A 19831-nucleotide genomic window follows, 5' to 3' on the forward strand; every position below is an offset into this window, starting at 1 on the left:
TTTTTTAAAAATGGGAGAAGACAATTTGGCTAAAATTGAGGAAAATCAGAGGGTGGGGTTTGTCCTTAATAGGGTTTGTCCCAGCCTTCAAGTATTTAAATTGGTACACTGATGCATTTTGGTGCATTGTGAATTCTCAACTCGCTCCCAGCATCAAGATTTCAGTTATTTTGAAAAGGGAGATAAAGTGCTTTTCAAAAAAGAAGGGATATTGTGATCATGATATAGTAAACAAAATTCCTTCCTTTGCTGTGAGATTGGAACCAACAGTTCTGGAATAAACATCACAGTGTTCAAAAATGGAGGGTTAAAAAGAAAAAGATTTCTCAGAGTTTCAGGTACTACATAAAAAGTGCATCAGTGACCTGGTTCAGAGTAATCCCATTGGGGCATATTTCCAAGTGTCTGTTAAGGAATTAGAAAAAGAAACAGATGTTTTCTATCAAAAACTAATGTTGAAGAGCTACCATTACTCTTTTCCTAAGCACATATTCTAGACTGTAATCATGCACTCCCTCCTTTTGCTTTAATAGAAGCAGCAGAATGCAATAATTCATATTCTGGCTTGTTGACACAGCTTGCTTCAGCTGTTCACAGAGTAAGTTGTTTGTTCACTGAATCTCTGAACACGTCAGCACTCTGTAGACAAACAAAAAGGAGCTGTTGGTTTTGACAGTGGCTGCAATTGTCTACCACCCTCCAAGGGACTTTGAAAACCTGTAATAAGTTTACAGAATCACATGCAGTAAATTTTTACTGCTGCTAACTTTGACACTCTTATTTCCATTAGGAGAAATAACAGACTCCCTACAATTTCCTTTGTGCAGGCAAAGTAAAATAAGGGCACAATCAATCAAAATCTGAATGGAAATGAATAGGGGCTGCACAGAGTCTGGCTTTGGGGATTTCATGTCTTCCCTATTCGCTGGAAATGATGCTTTTCAAATAATTATGCTATTTTTAGATTTCGGTTTAGGAAAAAGCAGCCAAAAGATTATTATCTGAATAGATCAGCATCCCTGCTTCACAGCTGTTGGCAAAATTTAGTAAGCACCACTTCTGTATAATTCTCAACCACGTCTACGGGATTTACATGACAGGAACACTAAACAACTGCATTTTGTATTATGTATTAAAATCTAGGGCTCATGAATGCTTAGGAAGCAGGTGAAATTGTCAGTTAATAATTGTCTCATCAGTTTTCTGTCTTGTGAACTGGTTCACAGGATCATGCCTTTAATCTCCTTTGATCCCTAATATGTTCTACTCTTCTATTCCACAATTACAGGGTTGACTCCAAAGTTTTCATTCCAGTTATGAAAAGATCTTCCATTCCAGGAATAAGAAAAATGGGTAGTGGGTTTCTCTCTATAGAGAGTAATTGTCTCATTTAGTATGCTTATTATGATGATTTCTGACAAGTGGTTCTAGACGTGAAGATCATCATCAGAAGCCTCCAAGGTGCAATTTATTGGGAGTTTATTGGAAGCAACACTTTTTGAATTGAGGTTCTTTGTCAGATGATATACTTGCAATGAATAACACAGACTGAACAATGCACACATTTGCATATTTACTCAGAAGTGAATGCCATTGAACTTAAATAGGGCTTACTCTCTAGCAAGTGTTCTTAAGAGTTCCAGCCACAGTTCCTCTGATGAAAGAACCATCACTTGGGAACTTTTGAGCCCAATAAACTAAATATTGTTGATGTGCCATCAGGCTTCTACTTTTGTTTTGTGTAAATATCCCTTCTCCTTTGTTAGTTGGGACTGGACCACACTGAATCATTTGTGCTTTGAATTAATTTGTGTTTTGCACGGAAATAATACCCTTTCTTGTGTATTCTTGGTTTTTTGATACAACTGTGTCAACCATTTATTATTATTTTTTTAAAAAACTCTTTATCCCAGTATATTGAGTCTACTTCACGCTTCCTCTCATAAAGCAGATTTTATCCTAGAGAACAAAGATGGGGAACCTGTGGCCCTCCAGATGTTGGGCTACAGCTTTCCTTGACTGTTGTTTGTGCCAGCTGAGAGACTGATGGGAGTTGGAGTCCAACAACATCTGGAGAGTCACAGGTACCCCATCCCTGCTGTAAAATCTTATTCGTCTGGGGGATGTGTTGTTAAAAAGAGATGTGCCAGTACTCATCTCTCAATAAAAGTGCAAGGATACCAGCACAAAATGGCCACCATGGGGTGATGGTTTTCCACACTGGTGAGTACAGTCACAAAGTAATGATGGTCAATATGCAATTTGAAAGAATGCATTACATTGAAAATTATGCAGCACTTTTTTCAATTGTATGCCACCTAAGAACAATAGAAAATAATCATCCATACAAATGCGTATAGTACCTTTAAAGTAAGAAATAGGAAAGCTTTTAGTTAGAAAAATACCACATATTACATAAATACAGTATCAGCATCACCAGTAGCTAATTAGTGCCTCTCATAATGCACTTGAGGCAAGTGTTTCAAAATTACTTATGTTAGACTCTTAAACAGCGAAGGATACAGTTGTTGCCAGCTTGAAGGGGTTAATGTTGGATGAACGATTCCAACATACTGTAATTGCTTCTGATTAGTTTTATGTTGTAATGAAGCAATAATGACCAAAATGCAGGGCATTTCTGGGGGATTCATGAGTGGCTGGTTTTGCTTCAGGCCATTAACCCCACTCATTAATACCTCTGGAAGTGCACTGTGCAGAGGTTGTTATTGTTAATAACAGGAATGCTACAAAAACAATTGCCAGCACTGTAAAATTAGCTGATAAACTCAGAACATTTGCAAGTTTGCTAATGTGGAGCTTTGTTTCCATTTCAAAAGTATAAGGAAACCCATCATCCAAAACCCACAAGGAAATATGGAACATGGTACGTTTATGTGAGAATGTTGTATTCTTGTGCTAGACTGCTCCATTGGAGAAAAGGAAGAAAAATTAGCCACTGCAGTATGTAGCTGACCATATAGGAGATAAACTAGAATACTTAATCACATATTGTTTTTGTATTGCGCACCACTTCCTTCCCTAAGACGATGATAAGAATAATTATATTTGCATGAATTCATCCTGTAGGAAGTGAATGAAGGAACATTTCCTCCCTTCCCCTCTTCAAGATACAGAAATTGAAAAATGACTGCAGAATATTTTCTACTAAAATAATTTAACCAAGCATCTGTGCGTATAGTACTGGCTAAAACACTTAAAAACACACAGAAAGAGGATACAGTAAGGTAATTTCATCTGTTTCTTTCTTAGAACTCCATGCTCTGATGGTGAGAGGGCACAACTCAACAAGATGTCTCTTTTCTCCTGCTGGGAGAAAAGCAGCTGGGAGTATGATTTTGCTTGCGGGGGAATGTATCCATTCATTTGGAATATTTGTATCCTCCTCTTTAGGTCTCAAAAGCCTCCCAGAACAGCTAAACTTACACACAGAGTAGCTAAAGCCTAAACACACAAACACACTGCTGCTGCTGCAATCAAATTCGGAGCTTCCAATGGCTTGTGTTGTTGTTTAGTCATTTAGTCGTGTCCGACTCTTCGTGACCCCATGGACCAGAGCACGGCAGACACTCCTGTCTTCCACTGCCTCCCACAGTTTGGTCAAACTCATGCTGGTAGCTTCAAGAACACTGTCCAACCATCTCATCCTCTGTCGTCCCCTTCTCCTTGTGCCCTGCATCGTTCACAACATCAGGGTCTTTTCCAGGGAGTCTTCTCTTCTCATGAGATGGCCAAAGTATTGGAGCCTCTGCTTCAGGATCTGTCCTTCCAGTGAGTACTCGGGGCTGATTTTCTTAAGAATGGATAGGTTTGATCTTCTTGCAGTCCATGGGACTCTCAAGCGTCTCCTCCAGCACCATAATTCAAAAGCATCAATTTTTCGGCGATCAGCCATCTTTATGGTCCAGCTCTCACTTCCATACATCACTACTGGGAAAACCATAGCTTTAACTATACAGACCTTTGTTGGCAAGGTGATGTCTCTGCTACATTTCAGTAAATAACCCTCCTGCCGCAGTTCCCCCATCAGGACACTACAAGTTGTATCCAACTAAGTCACTGCATGCGCAGGAGAACCTCCGAAAAGGAAACAGAACTTCCCTTCCATTTCCCCAACCTCCCTGCTCACCCTCAAATCTGTTCCAAAGGGCTGGAGGAGCCCCAGAGCAGATGAAGGAAAAGGAAGTTCCATTGTTGTTGTTGTTTAGTCGTTTATTCGTGTCCGACTCTTCGTGACTCCATGGGCCAGAGCACGCCAGGAAGTTCCATTACACTTGCATAAATTGTTCCATGTGCACAATGATTTAGCTGGATACAACCCTACGTGTCTTGAGTAGTTTGGTCCTGGGTTTCTTGTATTGCATTATCTCCAACACAAAGTGCAGAAAGCCTGGTGACCAACCTCAAAGCCCTTGTAGCATGCTAAGGGCCCAACCCAACACTGACAGATTGAAGGATTTAAAAAAATAGTTTCTTGAAAGCACATGGCTACACCAAATTCTTTTTTCAAAAAATTTATTCTCGTGCACCATTTAAATGCTGGTATTGATCTTGTCTAATTTCACTTCTTTTTGGGCATGCTTTTGATTGCCAAAATTTACTTAATCCAAAGCAAAATCACACATCAGCATAATGAAAAGGGGCTTTCCTCATTCACAAGTACTCTGTTGCTTCAGCACAAGCCCCAAACCACTATATCAGTGTAGTCAAAGATGGGGAAACTCCATACTTTTGTAGCAGTATAGATTTTACAGCAGAATTTTGGGCACACGGAATGGAAGAAAATGCAAGAGAAAATGATGATATGGACAACACTATATGCCAGTTCCTGATGATTTGTAACAAGGGGACAGTCATTGCAAATAAAACAAGCCCATTGTAAATAAAACAAAATCAAATCAAATTTGAAATGGAGATATGTAGTAGTTGCTCTTCCAAAATAATGACCTGCCAGGGCCAATCTTCATGCTATTAAGCTTAATGCACAGTATGCAGCTATGTCTCCACATTTTCTTTAATTACAGATGTGAAAAGGTGAATGTTTTCTGACCTACAGCCAGATTGTTATCTGGCCTGCAGCCCATGGGGAGAGAAGGTTTATCCCTTTCCCACCCCCATCCACAATCAGGATTGACCTGCTCGCCCCTCCAACTTGGATAGGAAGCCTAGATACCAATGGAAACCATCTCCTTAAGTGTCCTAACTGTGCAGTGACCCTGATTTTCATACTGATAGTACCAGAGGGCAGACGAGATACAAAATTCTCCTGCCTGTAGCTGTAATGAATTAAATAAAGTCTGGAGATGTGCCTGTATGCTACACATTAAGCAGAATGTGCTGCTTCGCCCTTAGTACCAAACAAGAAAAAGAAAAGAAAATGTGTGATAATATAATTTGAAATGCAAAATGATCAATTATAGCATGATTTGCATAGAAAGAGAGGATGTGTAAAAGAAGTCTAAAGGATGACCACCTAACAGTACTGTGTATTTACTGATATTTAAATGGAAATTGTGCAAGCTCTAACCCTTTCATTCTAGAGCCTGTCAAGTACGTAGCATAATCTTGACTTTCAGTATCCGACCACTTCCACTGAAGACATTTCTACGTGCTCAAGTGTTGTAGTCTTTAGTCATGCCAGCAACCTCACTGATTCTCATGGAAATCCCTATTTGCATGACGTTCCAGAGTGCTTGCACCTAGTAATGGGCCTGGTTGTTCTTATATCCATGAAGTATGTTATATTTTCCAGCCTCATTTATTACATTTGTGCCTTGAACTTACAGCTCATATATGGACTCCAAGCATCATACAAAGAAAAATCTGCATTGGTTTGCATTCAGATATACAGAAAAAGTAGATATTCCCCAGGAAAAATTAAGACTGCAAGACATTATTAGTGTCAAATGTGACACTTCACAGAATCAGGGTTTAAAATGATTTTCTGGTTTTCACTAACTGAAGAACTGAGTTTTCCTTCAGGTATATGTGATGGAAAATATCCAGGGGTAGCACTATGGAGTTTAAATTGTTTTAGATGAGGGAGTTCTGGAGAGTTGTACAGTGGTACCTCGGGTTACATTCGCTTCAGGTTACATACGCTTCAGGTTACAGACTCTGCTAACCCAGAAATAGTACCTCAGGTTAAGAACTTTGCTTCAGGATGAGAACAGAAATTGTGCAGCAGCAGCGCAGCGGCAGCAGGAGAACCCATTAGCTAAAGTGGTGCTTCAGGTTAGGAACAGTTTTAGGTTAAGAAGAGACCTCCAAAACAAATTAAGTTCTTAACCCGAGGTACCACTGTAGTCTTTTGTAACATTTGTGCACATTGGACTATGGCAGCCAGCATAGCTGTTAATTTTGCATTAGGTCCTACAAAAAAAGCCAGGATGCTTTAGCAAACCCACAGCTCTCATTGCTTCTTTCACTCTCCCTCTGATTCTCTTCAAATTCAAACTGCCAACTGTCTCACATTCTTATCTCCTCACTGCAGAACACTGGTCTCAGATTCTATCCCTGCAGGGAACTCACTTATTCAGGATAGGAAATGTCTACAGGCATTTAGGAACTACAGATACATAACATTTCTCTGCTTGCTCAAAAGGAGCTTGATCATTTGTGCAAATGATTGACATTTTGTGGGCACTTTTGAGTATGTACTGCCAGGTCTATAGCCCCCTCCCCTTTAACTGCTCTTTGATGTGGCAGGAGAAAGAGAAGATAGGTGCAGTGGATGAAAATTGATGCTATTCATGTCAATTTCCAACAAACTATCAACAGAAATGGATACTTCCCCTCTGGGCTCTTCCAGTTGTGGTGCAATAGTAAACGGTGAAGTGCAGGAGGTCATCACAACAGCCTCTATAAACATGTCTCCAGTCAGAATTCACAGTCTCGCCACCAATAAGAGTCCAGAAATGCAGCAATTGTGTGAGAAGTGATACAATTTAAACTGCTAGAAGGAAGTAGGAACCTATTCAAAGAAAAGGAAAGAAGTGTGAGGAGGCAGCAATCTTTGCAGGAGCCCCTCCCCCCGACAATAAACAAGGTCAGGATGGAGGGCCTACCTCTCCCCTCAGCATGCAGAGATAGAGCAGAAATGCCAGGAGGAAGGTATGGACTTGAAATGGAACCAGAAAGCTGAGAGAAGCAAGGAGGTAAAGAGAAGGAGAACTGTCAGGACACTTATAAAGTGAGCAGCTTGAGGGAACAGAGATAAGAGGGTGGTGCCCTTTAAAGCAGCTTCAAGAAAAAGGTGAGAGGAGAAAAGGGATTTGAAGGGAAAGCCCTCACACTTAGAGTAAACAGGAAGAAACAGAAAAAGAAATAGAGACTTCAGAGTCAGGGTTGGGGACAAAAAGTGCAGGTGATGAACCTGTGCAGCGTAAGGAAAGTAGAAACTCAACAATACAGCTGCAAATAAAACATTTTAAATGTGTTTTAAGTGTGATAAAAAATGTGGCACTAGATGGCGATGGTGAGCCTTATGGAAAATTCAATATATTTTTAAAAACCTTTTGGGAAAAAACGTTTTTCCTAAAAAAAAGAAAAAAAGAAAGCCTTTTCAGAACATTTTTTATATGTGTGTAGATTCCACCTAGGCGTAGAAAATAGAATACAGGACATGTGAGATAACTAGCCTCATATAACCAACATGCTTAAGTCTAATGCTTAAGTTTTATGGTCTGTGGGTCTTCTACATTGAGAAGATGGATAAATGCTATTTGATTACAGAGATAAGGCCTACTTTGCCTCTGTCTTCACCCAAAAAGAAAGCAGTGTCCAACCTGGTGATAACATAATAAATAATGCAAGGAGGGAGCTGCAGATAGGAAAATAGGTGGGAAGGGAAAACCTAGCTACTTTAAATGAATTCAAATCCCCAGGGCCTGATGAGCTGCACCCAAGGGTACTGGAGGACATTGTGGATGTAATCTCAGAGCCTCTGTCTATAATCTTTGAAATTTTTTGGAGAATGGATAAGGTCGCTGCAGACTGGAGGCAGGAAAACGTTTTCCCCATATTCAAACAGGGGGGAAAGGAAGACCTAGGTAACTACTGACCAGTCAGCTTGACAATACCGGGACAGGTCCTAGGAGCAGATAATCAACTGTTGGTCTGTGATAACTCAAAAACAAGCCATGCTAGAGGAATCTCATTTCTGTTTTAAATAGAGTTACAAGCATGGTGGATCAGAGGAATGCTGTGGACATAGTGTGTCTTGATTTCATTAAGGCTTTTGACATGGCCGTCTTAAGCATATCTGGCACCGTGGTGCAAAGATCCCTCCAGCGCCCCCCCGGCCACTCCAAAACAAGGGAGGGGGCTGTGGAAAATGTCCTCCTTCTCCCACCGCCCCTATCCCCGGCATGGTGGCAGCAATCAAGCAGGAAAACATGCTGGTGGACAGGCTCTCCGGAGTTGGGGCACCTGAGAAGGCAGCCCGGGAAGGCTGCAAGCCACATTTCACCAGGAAGCAGCAGGAGGACAACAACTGGGAGCAGGGCCATCTTTAGCAGATGCAGAGGCTTGGGAGGGAAGTGCAACTTCCTTCCTAAGCCTCTGCGGGGATCGCTCTCCTCCTGTGGAGGCTTGGGAAGGAAGCTGCACACCCGCCAGCCATATAGTTGGCGGGGTGCAGCTGGCATGCGTGCAGGGAAAGGGGAAGCTGCTGGCAAAGCCAAGCAGCTCCCCCACTCTCTAGGGCGCCCCTGAGAGGCTGGTGCCCTGGCGCAACGAACCACTAAGACCAATGGGAAAGACGGCTCTGGTTTTTGACAAAATCCCCCATGGTATTATTGTGAAAACGTTGGCAAAATGTGGGCTTAATGAGGTAACTGTTTGGTGGATATGTAGCTGGTTGACTGACCGAACCTGAAGAGTGCTCCCTAATGGTTCCTTGTTATGCTGGAAAAAGTGGGGTGCTGCAGAGTTCTGTCCTGAAACCATTGTTGTTCAATGTATTTATGAACGACATGGATGAAGGAATTGAGGGGATGCTCTTCAGATTTGCACATTCTATTATTCTATGTACTTGAGTCCAAAATACACAAGGATGGTGTCACTATTGCTGGAGTGTATTTGTTGATTTCCTCTTCCAAATATTTGTGAGTTGCAGAGGGAAAGTACTGGCAACCAACTGTGAGCATTTTGAACAAAAACTGGCAAATGAATATGCTATTCACATCTGACAGTATCTTGTACTCAAGTAGAAAATGTGGCATATAAAGCAGCACATAGGTCTGGTGCATTTATTAGCAATGCATTGTAGTTACTCCCATTTCAACTCTTTACTTTGTACGCAAAGGGGGGGGGAATAGGTCCCAAATGCAAATTATTTCATTGGAAGGACAAGGCTGTGTTCAAAATTGTGTGAGTGTAAAACAAAGCAAGACAAAAAGACATGTTTACTACACATGCTCTAGCACTAACACCTCTCTCTGCCAGTGTTTGTAGCAAAACACTTGAGATTTTTGAAAGCCTATTTTCTCCTTGGTGCTTTGTTTCTCACTTCTGGCTTTGCATAATTATATAAAAATGAATTATTTGCTTTGTTTTTTGAAAGGAGATCTGAACAGCAACTCTAATCAAGAACAAAGCATTTAAACCTAGATAAATATAGACCTCCCAGCTCCTCACCAAAACCTAGTTGGTGCTTTCCTAGCTTTGGAAAGGAAGCTGGAGTGTTCTAGGACCCTGCCAGAGCCCCAGAGACAGCCTCAGCAGAAGTTTTCAAAGAATCACAAAACATACAGCAAAGTCAAGCTGGGCATATAGGCTGTTAGAGCTTTTAAACATACTGTCCTGAGCCACTTCCCCTTTCTAACCCCTTTTTGAAATGAACATAGTTTGATAAGTTTACATGGCTTTTATTTACAAACTTCCAGAGGTCAGATTCATGCGCTCTATATGGAGCTACCTTTGAAGGTGAATTAGAGTTTACAAAAAATCCAGAATGCAGCAGCTAGACTGGTGACTGGGAGCAGTGGCTGGAACCCTATAGCACCAGTCTTGAAAGACCTACATTGGCTCCCAGTATCATCATCATCATCATTTTTAATTTGTATACCACCTTACTATCTTACAATACTTACAATACAATACTTACAAAAGGCGGTTTAAGCGCTGAAGAAACAAAAAATGTACATCTTATAACAATCTAATGCAAAACAAAAATGTGATAATAAAACATAACTTTAAAATAGGCATCCTACATCATAAATGTAACATTCAATAATAATTAGATTATAAAATAATATCAACATATAAAAGTTAAACAGAAATCCACTCAACAGTTACAATAATATCAAAACTATAAGCAATAAACGGCAAGCCACAGTATATAAAACAATACAATACACATTGAGAAGCAGAGCAAGGCAGGTTGAAGGAGGCCTTGCCTGATGGAGTCTCTCCCCTCACAGTTCTTCCTGCAGGCACAGCTCCCTTATGAGGAGACCCAGGGCTGGAGGGTGGGGCAAGGCAGGTGGAAGGAGGCCTTGGCTGATGGAGTCTCTCCCCTCACAGCTCAGGAGGCGGAGGCACCAGCGGCAGAGGCACAGGTGGTAGAGATTCAGGCGGCAGAGGCACCATCGGCAGAGGCAGAGGCGCAGGTGGTAGAGGCTGAGATGGCGGAGGCACAAGTGGCAGCGGCAGAGGTGCAGGTGGTAGAGGCTCATCATCATCATCATTTTTAATTTGTATACCACCTTTCTATCTTACAATACTCAAGGCGGTTTACATGCTGATGGAGTCTCTCCCCTCACAGTTCTTCCTCCAGGCACAGCTCCTGTTATGTAGTGTAGTTTCACCCTGGGCCAACAGGGGAATACTGTATATAGTTTTCACTCAGGTCTGTAGATAGTTTTCACTCAGGTCCGCGGCAGTTATTTTAGGTGGGAACTCTGGGCTGTTGTGGTTACAATGTTGACAGCCGGCTGCCTATAAATACAGGCCGGCTGAGCTGTTCGCAGTTAGTTAGTTCTATTCCAGCTTACCATAATAAAGAGCTACTTGAAGAAATCGCTGTGCCGGCTGCTATGTCAACCCACGACTTAACACTGGCGACGAGGATGGGATGGATGGACATCAGAGCACAGCCAGATGCGGCCAGCCTCTGAACTGAGCTGAGAGTTCATGTTGTCTGGTTGCGAAGGGCTGGAACTCCGATGCAAAAGGCCCTTGTGGCCACCCCCTCCACACCCAGTTGAGCACCCGGCTGATGGTGCTCAACTGGGTGTGGAGGGGGTGGCCACAAGGGCCTTTTGCATCGGAGTTCCAGCCCTTCGCAACCAGACAACATGAACTCTCAGCTCATCGCGGCTGCCTGCTGTGGGGAGACCGCGTCGTGATTCCCCAGGGACTCCGTCAGCGCGTCCTGGAGGCTCTGCACGTTGGCCACCCGGGAATTGTCAAAATGAAGGCGTTGGCTCGGTGTTACGTCTGGTGGCCTAATATGGACGATGCCATCACTGCCTGGGTGTCCGCCTGTCAAGCGTGCCAGGAGTCGAGGCCTGCACCACCGGCAGCTAAGGGACACACCTGGGAGACGCCAAAGACACCCTGGTCGAGGGTGCACATCGATCTGGCTGGCCCCTTTCACGGCCGGACCTTTATGGTAGTGGTGGACGCCTATTCCAAATGGCTGGAGGTCGCCCTGATGCCCTCCACCACTACCGAAGCTGTCATCCGGGTGCTGCGAGGCCTGTTTGCAACGCATGGGTGTCCTGATGTCCTTGTCTCTGACAACGGACCGCAGTTCACGTCAGGCACGTTTGAGCGGTATCTTTTGGGACTGGGCATCCGCCATGCCCTAACGGCACCCTTTCATCCATCCAGCAACGGGCAAGCGGAAAGAATGGTGCGCTTGACAAAAGAGGCACTGGCGCGCCTGGACCGGGGAGACTGGCATGAGCGGGTCGCCGAATACTTGTTCGTGCAACACATCACCCCTCATGCGCCCACAGGGAGGAGTCCTGCTGAACTGCTTATGGGCCGCCGCCTCAGGTCACCGCTCGACCGGCTACACCCAGACTTTGCCGTGGCTGAACCCCCAGGCTGTGCCAACGCACCACGGTCATTTGTCCCAGGAAACCAGGTCTTTGCCCGGAACTATGTGGGGGACATCCCTTGGGTGCCAGCCACAGTAGTGGGAGTCACTGGACCTCGCTCGTACCAGGTGGCACTCGAAGACGGACGCTTGTGGCGACGGCACATAGACCAGCTTAGGCGCAGGGTTGGGGACTTGGACACTACCGAGGTGCCCCCAACTGCGCTTGCGGCTCCAGAAGAGACACGTACAGATGGCGAGGCCCCACCTACACCTCCCTCGCAAACTGCCAGCGTGGAGCCGAACCAAGCCGTTTCAGAACAGACTCAGACCACTCCACTTGCGGAGGCTCCACCCACAGCAGCGGATCCAGGGGAGTTGGTTCCAACGCCACCTAGGGTCGCACCACAGCCTCAGCGAGAACTGTGTGGCCCTCCGGACTTGGCTACCAGTCCCCGGCGGTCTGGCAGAGTTTCCAAGCGCCCAACTTATTTAAAGGACTATGTTGTTGGACAGGTATCACTGTTGGTCTAAGTATGGGAAATGTAACCGATATGCTTTTGTGCTTAATTGAACCATTACGCGTAGTGCTGTATATAAGGAAACCATTACGATTGTAACTAACGCCTTATCTCGGTGGGGAGGGGTGTTATGTAGTGTAGTTTCACCCTGGGCCAACAGGGGAATACTGTATATAGTTTTCACTCAGGTCTGTAGATAGTTTTCACTCAGGTCCGCGGCAGTTATTTTAGGCGGGAACTCTGGGCTGTTGTGGTTACAATGTTGACAGCCGGCTGCCTATAAATACAGGCCGGCTGAGCTGTTCGCAGTTAGTTAGTTCTATTCCAGCTTACCATAATAAAGAGCTACTTGAAGAAATCGCTGTGCCGGCTGCTATGTCAACCCACGACTTAACAGCTCCCTTATGAGGACTCCTAGGGCCGGAGGGTGGGGCAAGGCAGGTGGAAGGAGGCCTTGCCTGATGGAGTCTCTCCCCTGAGGGACAATTCAAAGTGTCAGTGCTGACCTTTAAAGCCTTAAATAGCATCGGCCCTGTATATCTGAAGGAGCGTCTCCACTCCCATCATTGTCCAGACACTGAGATCCAGCACTGAGGGCCTTTTTGTGGTTCCCTCACTGACAGAAGTGAAGCTACAGGCAACCAGGCAGAGAGCCTTCTTAGTAGTGGCGCCCACCCTCCCATCAGATGTCAAGCAGATGAATAACCATATAACCTATATTACCTTTAGAAGACATCTTAAGGCAGTCCTGTATAGGGAAGCTTAATAAGATTTAATGTTTTATTATGTTTTTATATTTGTTGAAATTTGCCCAGAGTGACTGGGGCAACCCAGTTAGATGTGCAGAATACTATTATTATTATTATTATTATTATTATTATTATTCACACAATATTCACACTAAAAAAGTAATGAAAGGAGGAGTTCCTGCTGTTTCTAACTCAGTTCTCATTTAGTAAACCCATTAATGCAAATTCCAAAGCAAATTCTCCATGTTGCACGCTGGAAAGGGCAGTTGCTTATGGGTGACAGTGTCTGTGACAATTCTATTGTGTAGTTCATGCTCAAAAGTGCAGGCCATGTACCTGGTGACTACAACAACCCTAGTGCTAGACCCTATTGCAGGTTGGGGGTCAAGCTGACAAAATACGAGAACCCTGCAATGTTATCCCAACATTATAGTTTTGGCTGAGAAAATAGCATACAACACCTCTGCAGTGATTTTATTGTTACTATCCCTACTGCTGGTTGAAAGGCTATATTAAGAGAGACTAGCCTACAGCAAGCCCTGTCCTGCAGTTCTTTTAGTATTTCTGTTAATATTGCAGGGCTGATGTGAGGCTGAAGATGATTTGGAATCCCTAGCAGAAATTCCCCACACTTCTCCAGTTTCAGAAAAACTGGGCCATGAGATCTTCTCCCAGGTCGAATCAAACACTCAGTAGTATGCAAAAGTTTCATATTCTACTGACTTTCATGCAGACTGGTTTCACTTTTAGATGTTTGCAAATGAAAAAAGAAAATTAACATTAGGTAAGATCAAGAGCATAAATTTCTGTGTTTGATGCTCTGCTATTTTTTAGTTCAACCTTCTCAGCAGAGGCAAATTAAGGGGAGCACGACTGGTTCAGTTGCACCGAGTGTAGAGCCTGGGGGGCTGCAGGGGGCGCCACAACTATGCTCTAGAATGGAAGGCAAGATGTGTGTGCAGGAGAAGGGTTGGCATCACACAGGGCACTGCTGAAATGTGAGACCCCAAGGCCCACCACTGCTCTCAACCACAGGATCAGGAATTCCAGGATTGTAGGACAGTGGTGGAGAATCTATTTTTGTGTGCAAAAATTCAATCCCCAGCATCTCCAGGAAATATTGGCAATGGTAAGGCTGCTTAAAACCCAAGACAGCTGCTTTCACTCAGTGTCAACAATACTGTGCTAGTTAGAACAATCGTCTGACTTGGTATAAGGCAGGTTCCTATGTTCCTAACATCATCAGCATCATCACTACAGAGTCACAATGGTTCTTTATTAAGGAAAACAGTATGCCCAACAACAAAGAAATGAAAAGCACTATGGTCATATAAGAGACAAATTCTATTAATTTCATGGAACCTAGCAATGCAAATAAGCTGAAGTTCTACTATACCAATACCAAAACCAATTACACATTTCTGTCATAGTTCTTGATAAGGAATTGGTTGCTTTAGGGCAGTGGTGGCCAGACTTGGCCCTCCAGCTGTTTTTGGACTACAACTCCCATCATCCTTAGCTAACAGGACCAGTGGTCAGGGATGATGGGAATTGTAGTCCCAAAACAGCTGAAGGGCCAAGTTTGGCCACCACTGCTTTAGGGTGTGATCCTTAGCACGCCTGCACAGAAAAAAAGACCTATTGTAATCAGTGAGACTTATTACATAGTAAACATGGTTAGGTTTGGGCTGTATGTTTGCTTCTGTTGTGTTTGATTCATGAATGCACATTTATTATAACAGTTCCAAAGAACTTCTTAACTTAATAATTCTTAAATAATTAACGACTGGCTTGCCCAAAGACAGATATTGACTCAGCCATCAAAGTCTGTTTCCCAACTCATTGCCTGTAGCTGAGTTCATTATGCAAGATGAATCTAAATATCAGTTTTACAGCTCCTAATCCCAGTTCATACAAAACCCCAATTGACTCTAAAGCCAGCAGCAAGAGCTTCACTTGAGTATATAAATATACATACATATCAGATAATATTTGTTAGTATGGAACTTCTGTATCATGTGTAGGCTGCCAGCTATTTACAGCTTTGGAACTTACAGAAAACAAAGATGAATTGCCTTGAAATAATAAATGTACCATATTAGTAATATAAGAATGTGCTCCCTTTGCATTCATAATACTGTGTTGTTAACATCTTTGTATTTAGTAACAATCTAGTGCATTTTAAGGTTTAACTTGCAAGAGGATGTACAGTTCCCTTGATAAATGTTCTGGTTTTATGAGTTGTGTGATGATTTCCAGTATGTCATCACATGATTCAGTTTTTATGATAGCACCAAGTAATCAAAAATGTACTTTGGCACTTTTAATCCAGTCTGGCCAGAAAGACAAATTGTTTAACCACTTGACTGACGAGTTCAAAGTTGAACAAATGCCCTGCTAGGTAGGACCAAAGAGCCAACTAATCCAGCAAAAACCAGAAGCCTCTGGGAAGCACATGAGTAAAATGGGGTTTAGATGGCATCCCTTTATCTCATTAGGAGTGTTCACACATTTAATCAACAAGTGTAGAATCTTTGTGCACTTGGGTAGTCAACTAGTTGAGCACCACAATTGTACTTGTCTGATGAGTAGCTGAAAGCAGGTGCAGATGATTTGCACCCAGGTAAAACATAATGTGAAAATACCCCTAATAATTTGCTCTTAGGATATTCAGAAATAAACTTTCTTTGTATAGTGAGGCAAGGAAACTGTGCCCCTCATTCTAATTTCATGTGCCCCTTAGGCACCTAAGTAGACCCATGGCCTGATTCCAAAAGCCCTCTGCAAGCAATTAATTCAGGCCTCTGATAAAAGTGACCTGTCTCTTCCCAGCAACCCACTAGGTCAGTGATGGCCAAATTTGGTCCTCCAGCTGTTTTGGGATTACAATTCCCATCATCCCTAACCACTGGTCCTGTTAGCTAGGGATGATGGGAGCTGTAGTCCCAAAACAGCTAGAGGGCCAAGTTTGGCCATCACTACACTAGGTGGAAGGAAAAGCAGAGCAGAGCAGAGAGAAAAGAAAGGGAGAGAAAGCAGTGGGTACGTTTTGCTCTGGTCCTGCCTCTCACTAGCTTCAACCTCCAACTCCATGGCTGGCATGAGGTCATGGCCTTGCTGAGGACCCTGATGGAGATGGCAAGGGGGAGGAAAAGGCCATGAATCAGACCCTCCTGCCTCAGAGCCGGGCCTCTCCATTGAGACTCTTCCTCTGGAAGTCTCTGCCAGATGTTGGGGGTTGTAGCAGTGGTTGTAGCATGAGTTCCAGAAGTTAATTATGCCTTGTTTAAAGAAATTCATTGTTTTTGCTGTTAAGTCCTAAACCTACAGCTAATAGGTTGGGTGGTCCCCATTTCTAGTACAAAGACAGGTGGAGAAATCTAGTTAATTTAGCTCATCAGTCAAAATCCCTTGTTCTTGATCTGGACACTGTAGTTAGTGCAGAATGCTGCAACATGGTTACTGCTGACAGGAGTAAAATTCTGTCAGCATATAAATTTCTGCTCAGAGATCGGAAATGTTTTCTAGCAGGCCAAGTTTGAGGTGGTCCTATTAGTACATAAAGCCCCTAACGACTTGGGACCAATTTCCTTGCCTTACCTTATATATGTCCTCTTGACCTCTTCGATCTGCGGAAATGGCACTCTTACAGGGGACACACAAAGCTTGTTCCACATTTGTAAGAATGTGTTTGTGTGTTTGTGTGGCAGCACTTGAACTCTGTAAGCCCATGCCTGTTAACCTCTGGCAGGCACCTTCACTGTGCAGGCAACTGACCATTTACATAGAGGTTGTGTTCCAAGGAACCATGCATGTCAGCAGGAGGTGTGGAAGCCCTCCCCACCCCATTCCGCTCCTGCTGCATCCACTTTGGGTGTCAAAAACTAAGGGTGGGTGCTGAACGTGTGCAAATGGGAAGTTGCCTGTATTTGGTTTGGCACCTGCTTGAAATATTTTTGTTTATATAGGCCTAATCAGACATGTAGAATCTTGACATATGTTTTGTTTCTTTTTAACAATTATTATTTTTAAATCAATTTTTGAATATTTTTAAATACTTGTTTTTAATGCTAATTTTAATGTATTATTTTATATTTTGTAAACCACTTAGAAGTTGTTGCTTTTTTTCTTATAATCAGACAGATTATAAAACTTGTTAAATAAATAAATAAATAAATAAATAAATAGACAGACAGACAGACAGACAGACATGTGTGATATTTGGGCTTCTGGGAAATACTGTACCATGACCAAGCACCTTTTTACTTATTTCATTTTATAGTTTATCTTTCTATTAAATTTAACAAAAGTCCACTGGTGTAAGAGGAATAAACTACAAAGACTTACCATGTGTGAAAACCTGTACATTCAGAAAACAATCAAATGTAAATGATCCCTACCAGAAATTTAACTTCCAAGAGAAAAATGTTTTTGCTGTATTAGCTTAAGATATATGATCTTAGAGTTCAATGTGTGACGTATTTTTTTAATTAAATTATAATAATAATGGCCACCTCGGTTACACATGACTCTATAAAAGGTGTTCAATAAGAGTCTGGTATTGCTTTGTTAATTAATTTCCTGTGATAAAGCTTACAAATGGTGGCATTTTTCCATGGCATGTTGAACCTACATAATAGGCCATCATTCTAGCAAGACTGTGCAACTATTAACAACAAGGCTTGCTATGCTCACTGGGTTTCTGCTATTAAGATTTTTAATTTAACTATAAATAATATTGACAACACATATTGAGGAGGATCGAATTAAAATTCTACCCCAAAATAATAACCTTGGGCCGATTAAGAAATGGCATCCAGTTCAATCATTAAACCGGAATTGAATTTTAGAGGATATGGCTCCATGATTAGAAATACCTGAACTGGTTTTAATTGCTTTTTTAAGACTGTTGGAAAACTCTCCCCTCAGAATAAGTAGAACAGAAAATGATGCTAGGAATTCTCTGTGTTCCAAATCACTTATTCGCTGGCACAGCAAGTCTTTAGATTGGTCCATAAAAACTTCAATCTTCAAACCAGTATTTCTGGTGAGGAAGTAGTTTGCGGTTTTAATCTCACAGGTGTTCAGTGAAACTTCTGGCTGACTTTTTATTTGTGTGCCCTTGGATGTACATCTAGCTGCAGAATGCTGAACATGTCGGTGAATCTTAATATTCTCCATAATGGGACAGAAAAGCAGAAATAGTAAGTAAGGTTGTTTCTTGATCATTCAGAACAGACTCAGAGAGGCTCTAGCTGTTTAAGCTTAGCCAGCCAAAAAATTTTATATGTGCGGAAAGTTATGTATGTTCTTCAGTCTAAAGTGCCATACAGAGCTGCCTTCTCTTTCTGTCTTAAAAGTAGATTTGGTGGGGCGTGAGAGACCAGGCAGGCAGAAAGAAATGGCTAGGACAAGGGGGAACTGGCTTTCTTGACATATCCCAATATTTGAGGGGAAGTGTCAATGTCCACTCAACTAATTGGTTGAGTGAACAGCCTGCAGCTGATCTACTCCTATTTTGGTTTTAATAGTAAGAGCCAGTGCTTTCTCCCCCTAAAAAAATGTTTAGGGGTACTCTCATTTTCCTACTGATATTGAAATACTGCCCCTCAATGAGGCCAAACTCAGACTCACAAAATGTTTAGGGGCATGTGTACCCCCAGAAAAAAAGCAATGGTAAGAGCAACTATGTTTATGATTGCAGCAATTTTTGCTGGAATATAACTCACATTCTAACTGACTTCTGCAGAATTATATGAGGTTCTCCCACCCAAGGATGAGATCTGTTGCAAAAGCTTGTGCTGCAGCGCAGCTGGCTGAAATGGATAACATCTGAACAATGCAAATACCTTATTTTGTTTTGCTTAATTTGCGTCCTTTTCATAAGGTCTGGGCACCTCCCATAAGATAGAAAAATAGATCCATAGAATTCTAGTAGGCACTCGTTCAATTTACATTTGGATTCATTAAATGCTAGATTAGAAGGTTTCCAGCAGGCAAATATCATGTAAGAGCATCAACTGCCAGAGCTTTGCCAAAAGCAGTAAAATGTCATCACTACAGTCAAGAACACCGGGATTGTGCTTTCAAATTGTTGTTGTTTTCAACATTTCAGCAGCTGCATGCTTTCCAAGCATTAGTATCATCTGTTTATGTTAGAGCTGAATTGAATGTTCCATTGTGAATGTTTTATGGGAACTCTGAGGAGTCTTTGGAAGGCAAAAGGAGAAAACATTTTGGGGGAATAGGAGGAAATTAGGAAATTTGTAGAAGGAAGAAGTGGGTTTAGGGCAGAGCAACTGCTTCCCCCACACAGGGTGCTGAGCCACCCCCTTCCCAAAGCCTAGCTGGTACTTGTGCAGCTTTGGGAAGGAGATGGGAGGGCTCTAGAACCCAGCTAGAGCCCCTTGTACCTCCTTCCGAAAGCCCGGGATCTCACTGCCTTTTGGAAGTCGGCACAAGGGCTGGAGATGTGTCAAATTCTGGCCTTGCAC

The 19831-nt window shown here is 42.7% G+C and overlaps 1 protein-coding gene and 1 long non-coding RNA gene across 3 annotated transcripts in view; one reads left to right on the forward strand and one right to left on the reverse strand.

The window, feature by feature from the left end:
* LOC310704790 (uncharacterized protein) overlaps nucleotides 1-19831 on the reverse strand; it is a 251058-nt gene that overhangs the window by 102616 nt on the left and 128611 nt on the right. The gene's annotated exons all lie outside the window — the stretch shown is intronic.
* LOC310704793 lies at nucleotides 3902-7456 on the forward strand. The gene is made up of 3 exons (XR_014525004.1): nucleotides 3902-4203; nucleotides 4282-7244; nucleotides 7331-7456. It is a non-coding gene; the product is annotated as an uncharacterized lncRNA (long non-coding RNA).

This window comes from Podarcis liolepis, assembly GCF_965112155.1.
Source record: "Podarcis liolepis genome assembly, chromosome: 4".
Taxonomy (NCBI): Eukaryota; Metazoa; Chordata; class Lepidosauria; order Squamata; family Lacertidae; genus Podarcis; species Podarcis liolepis.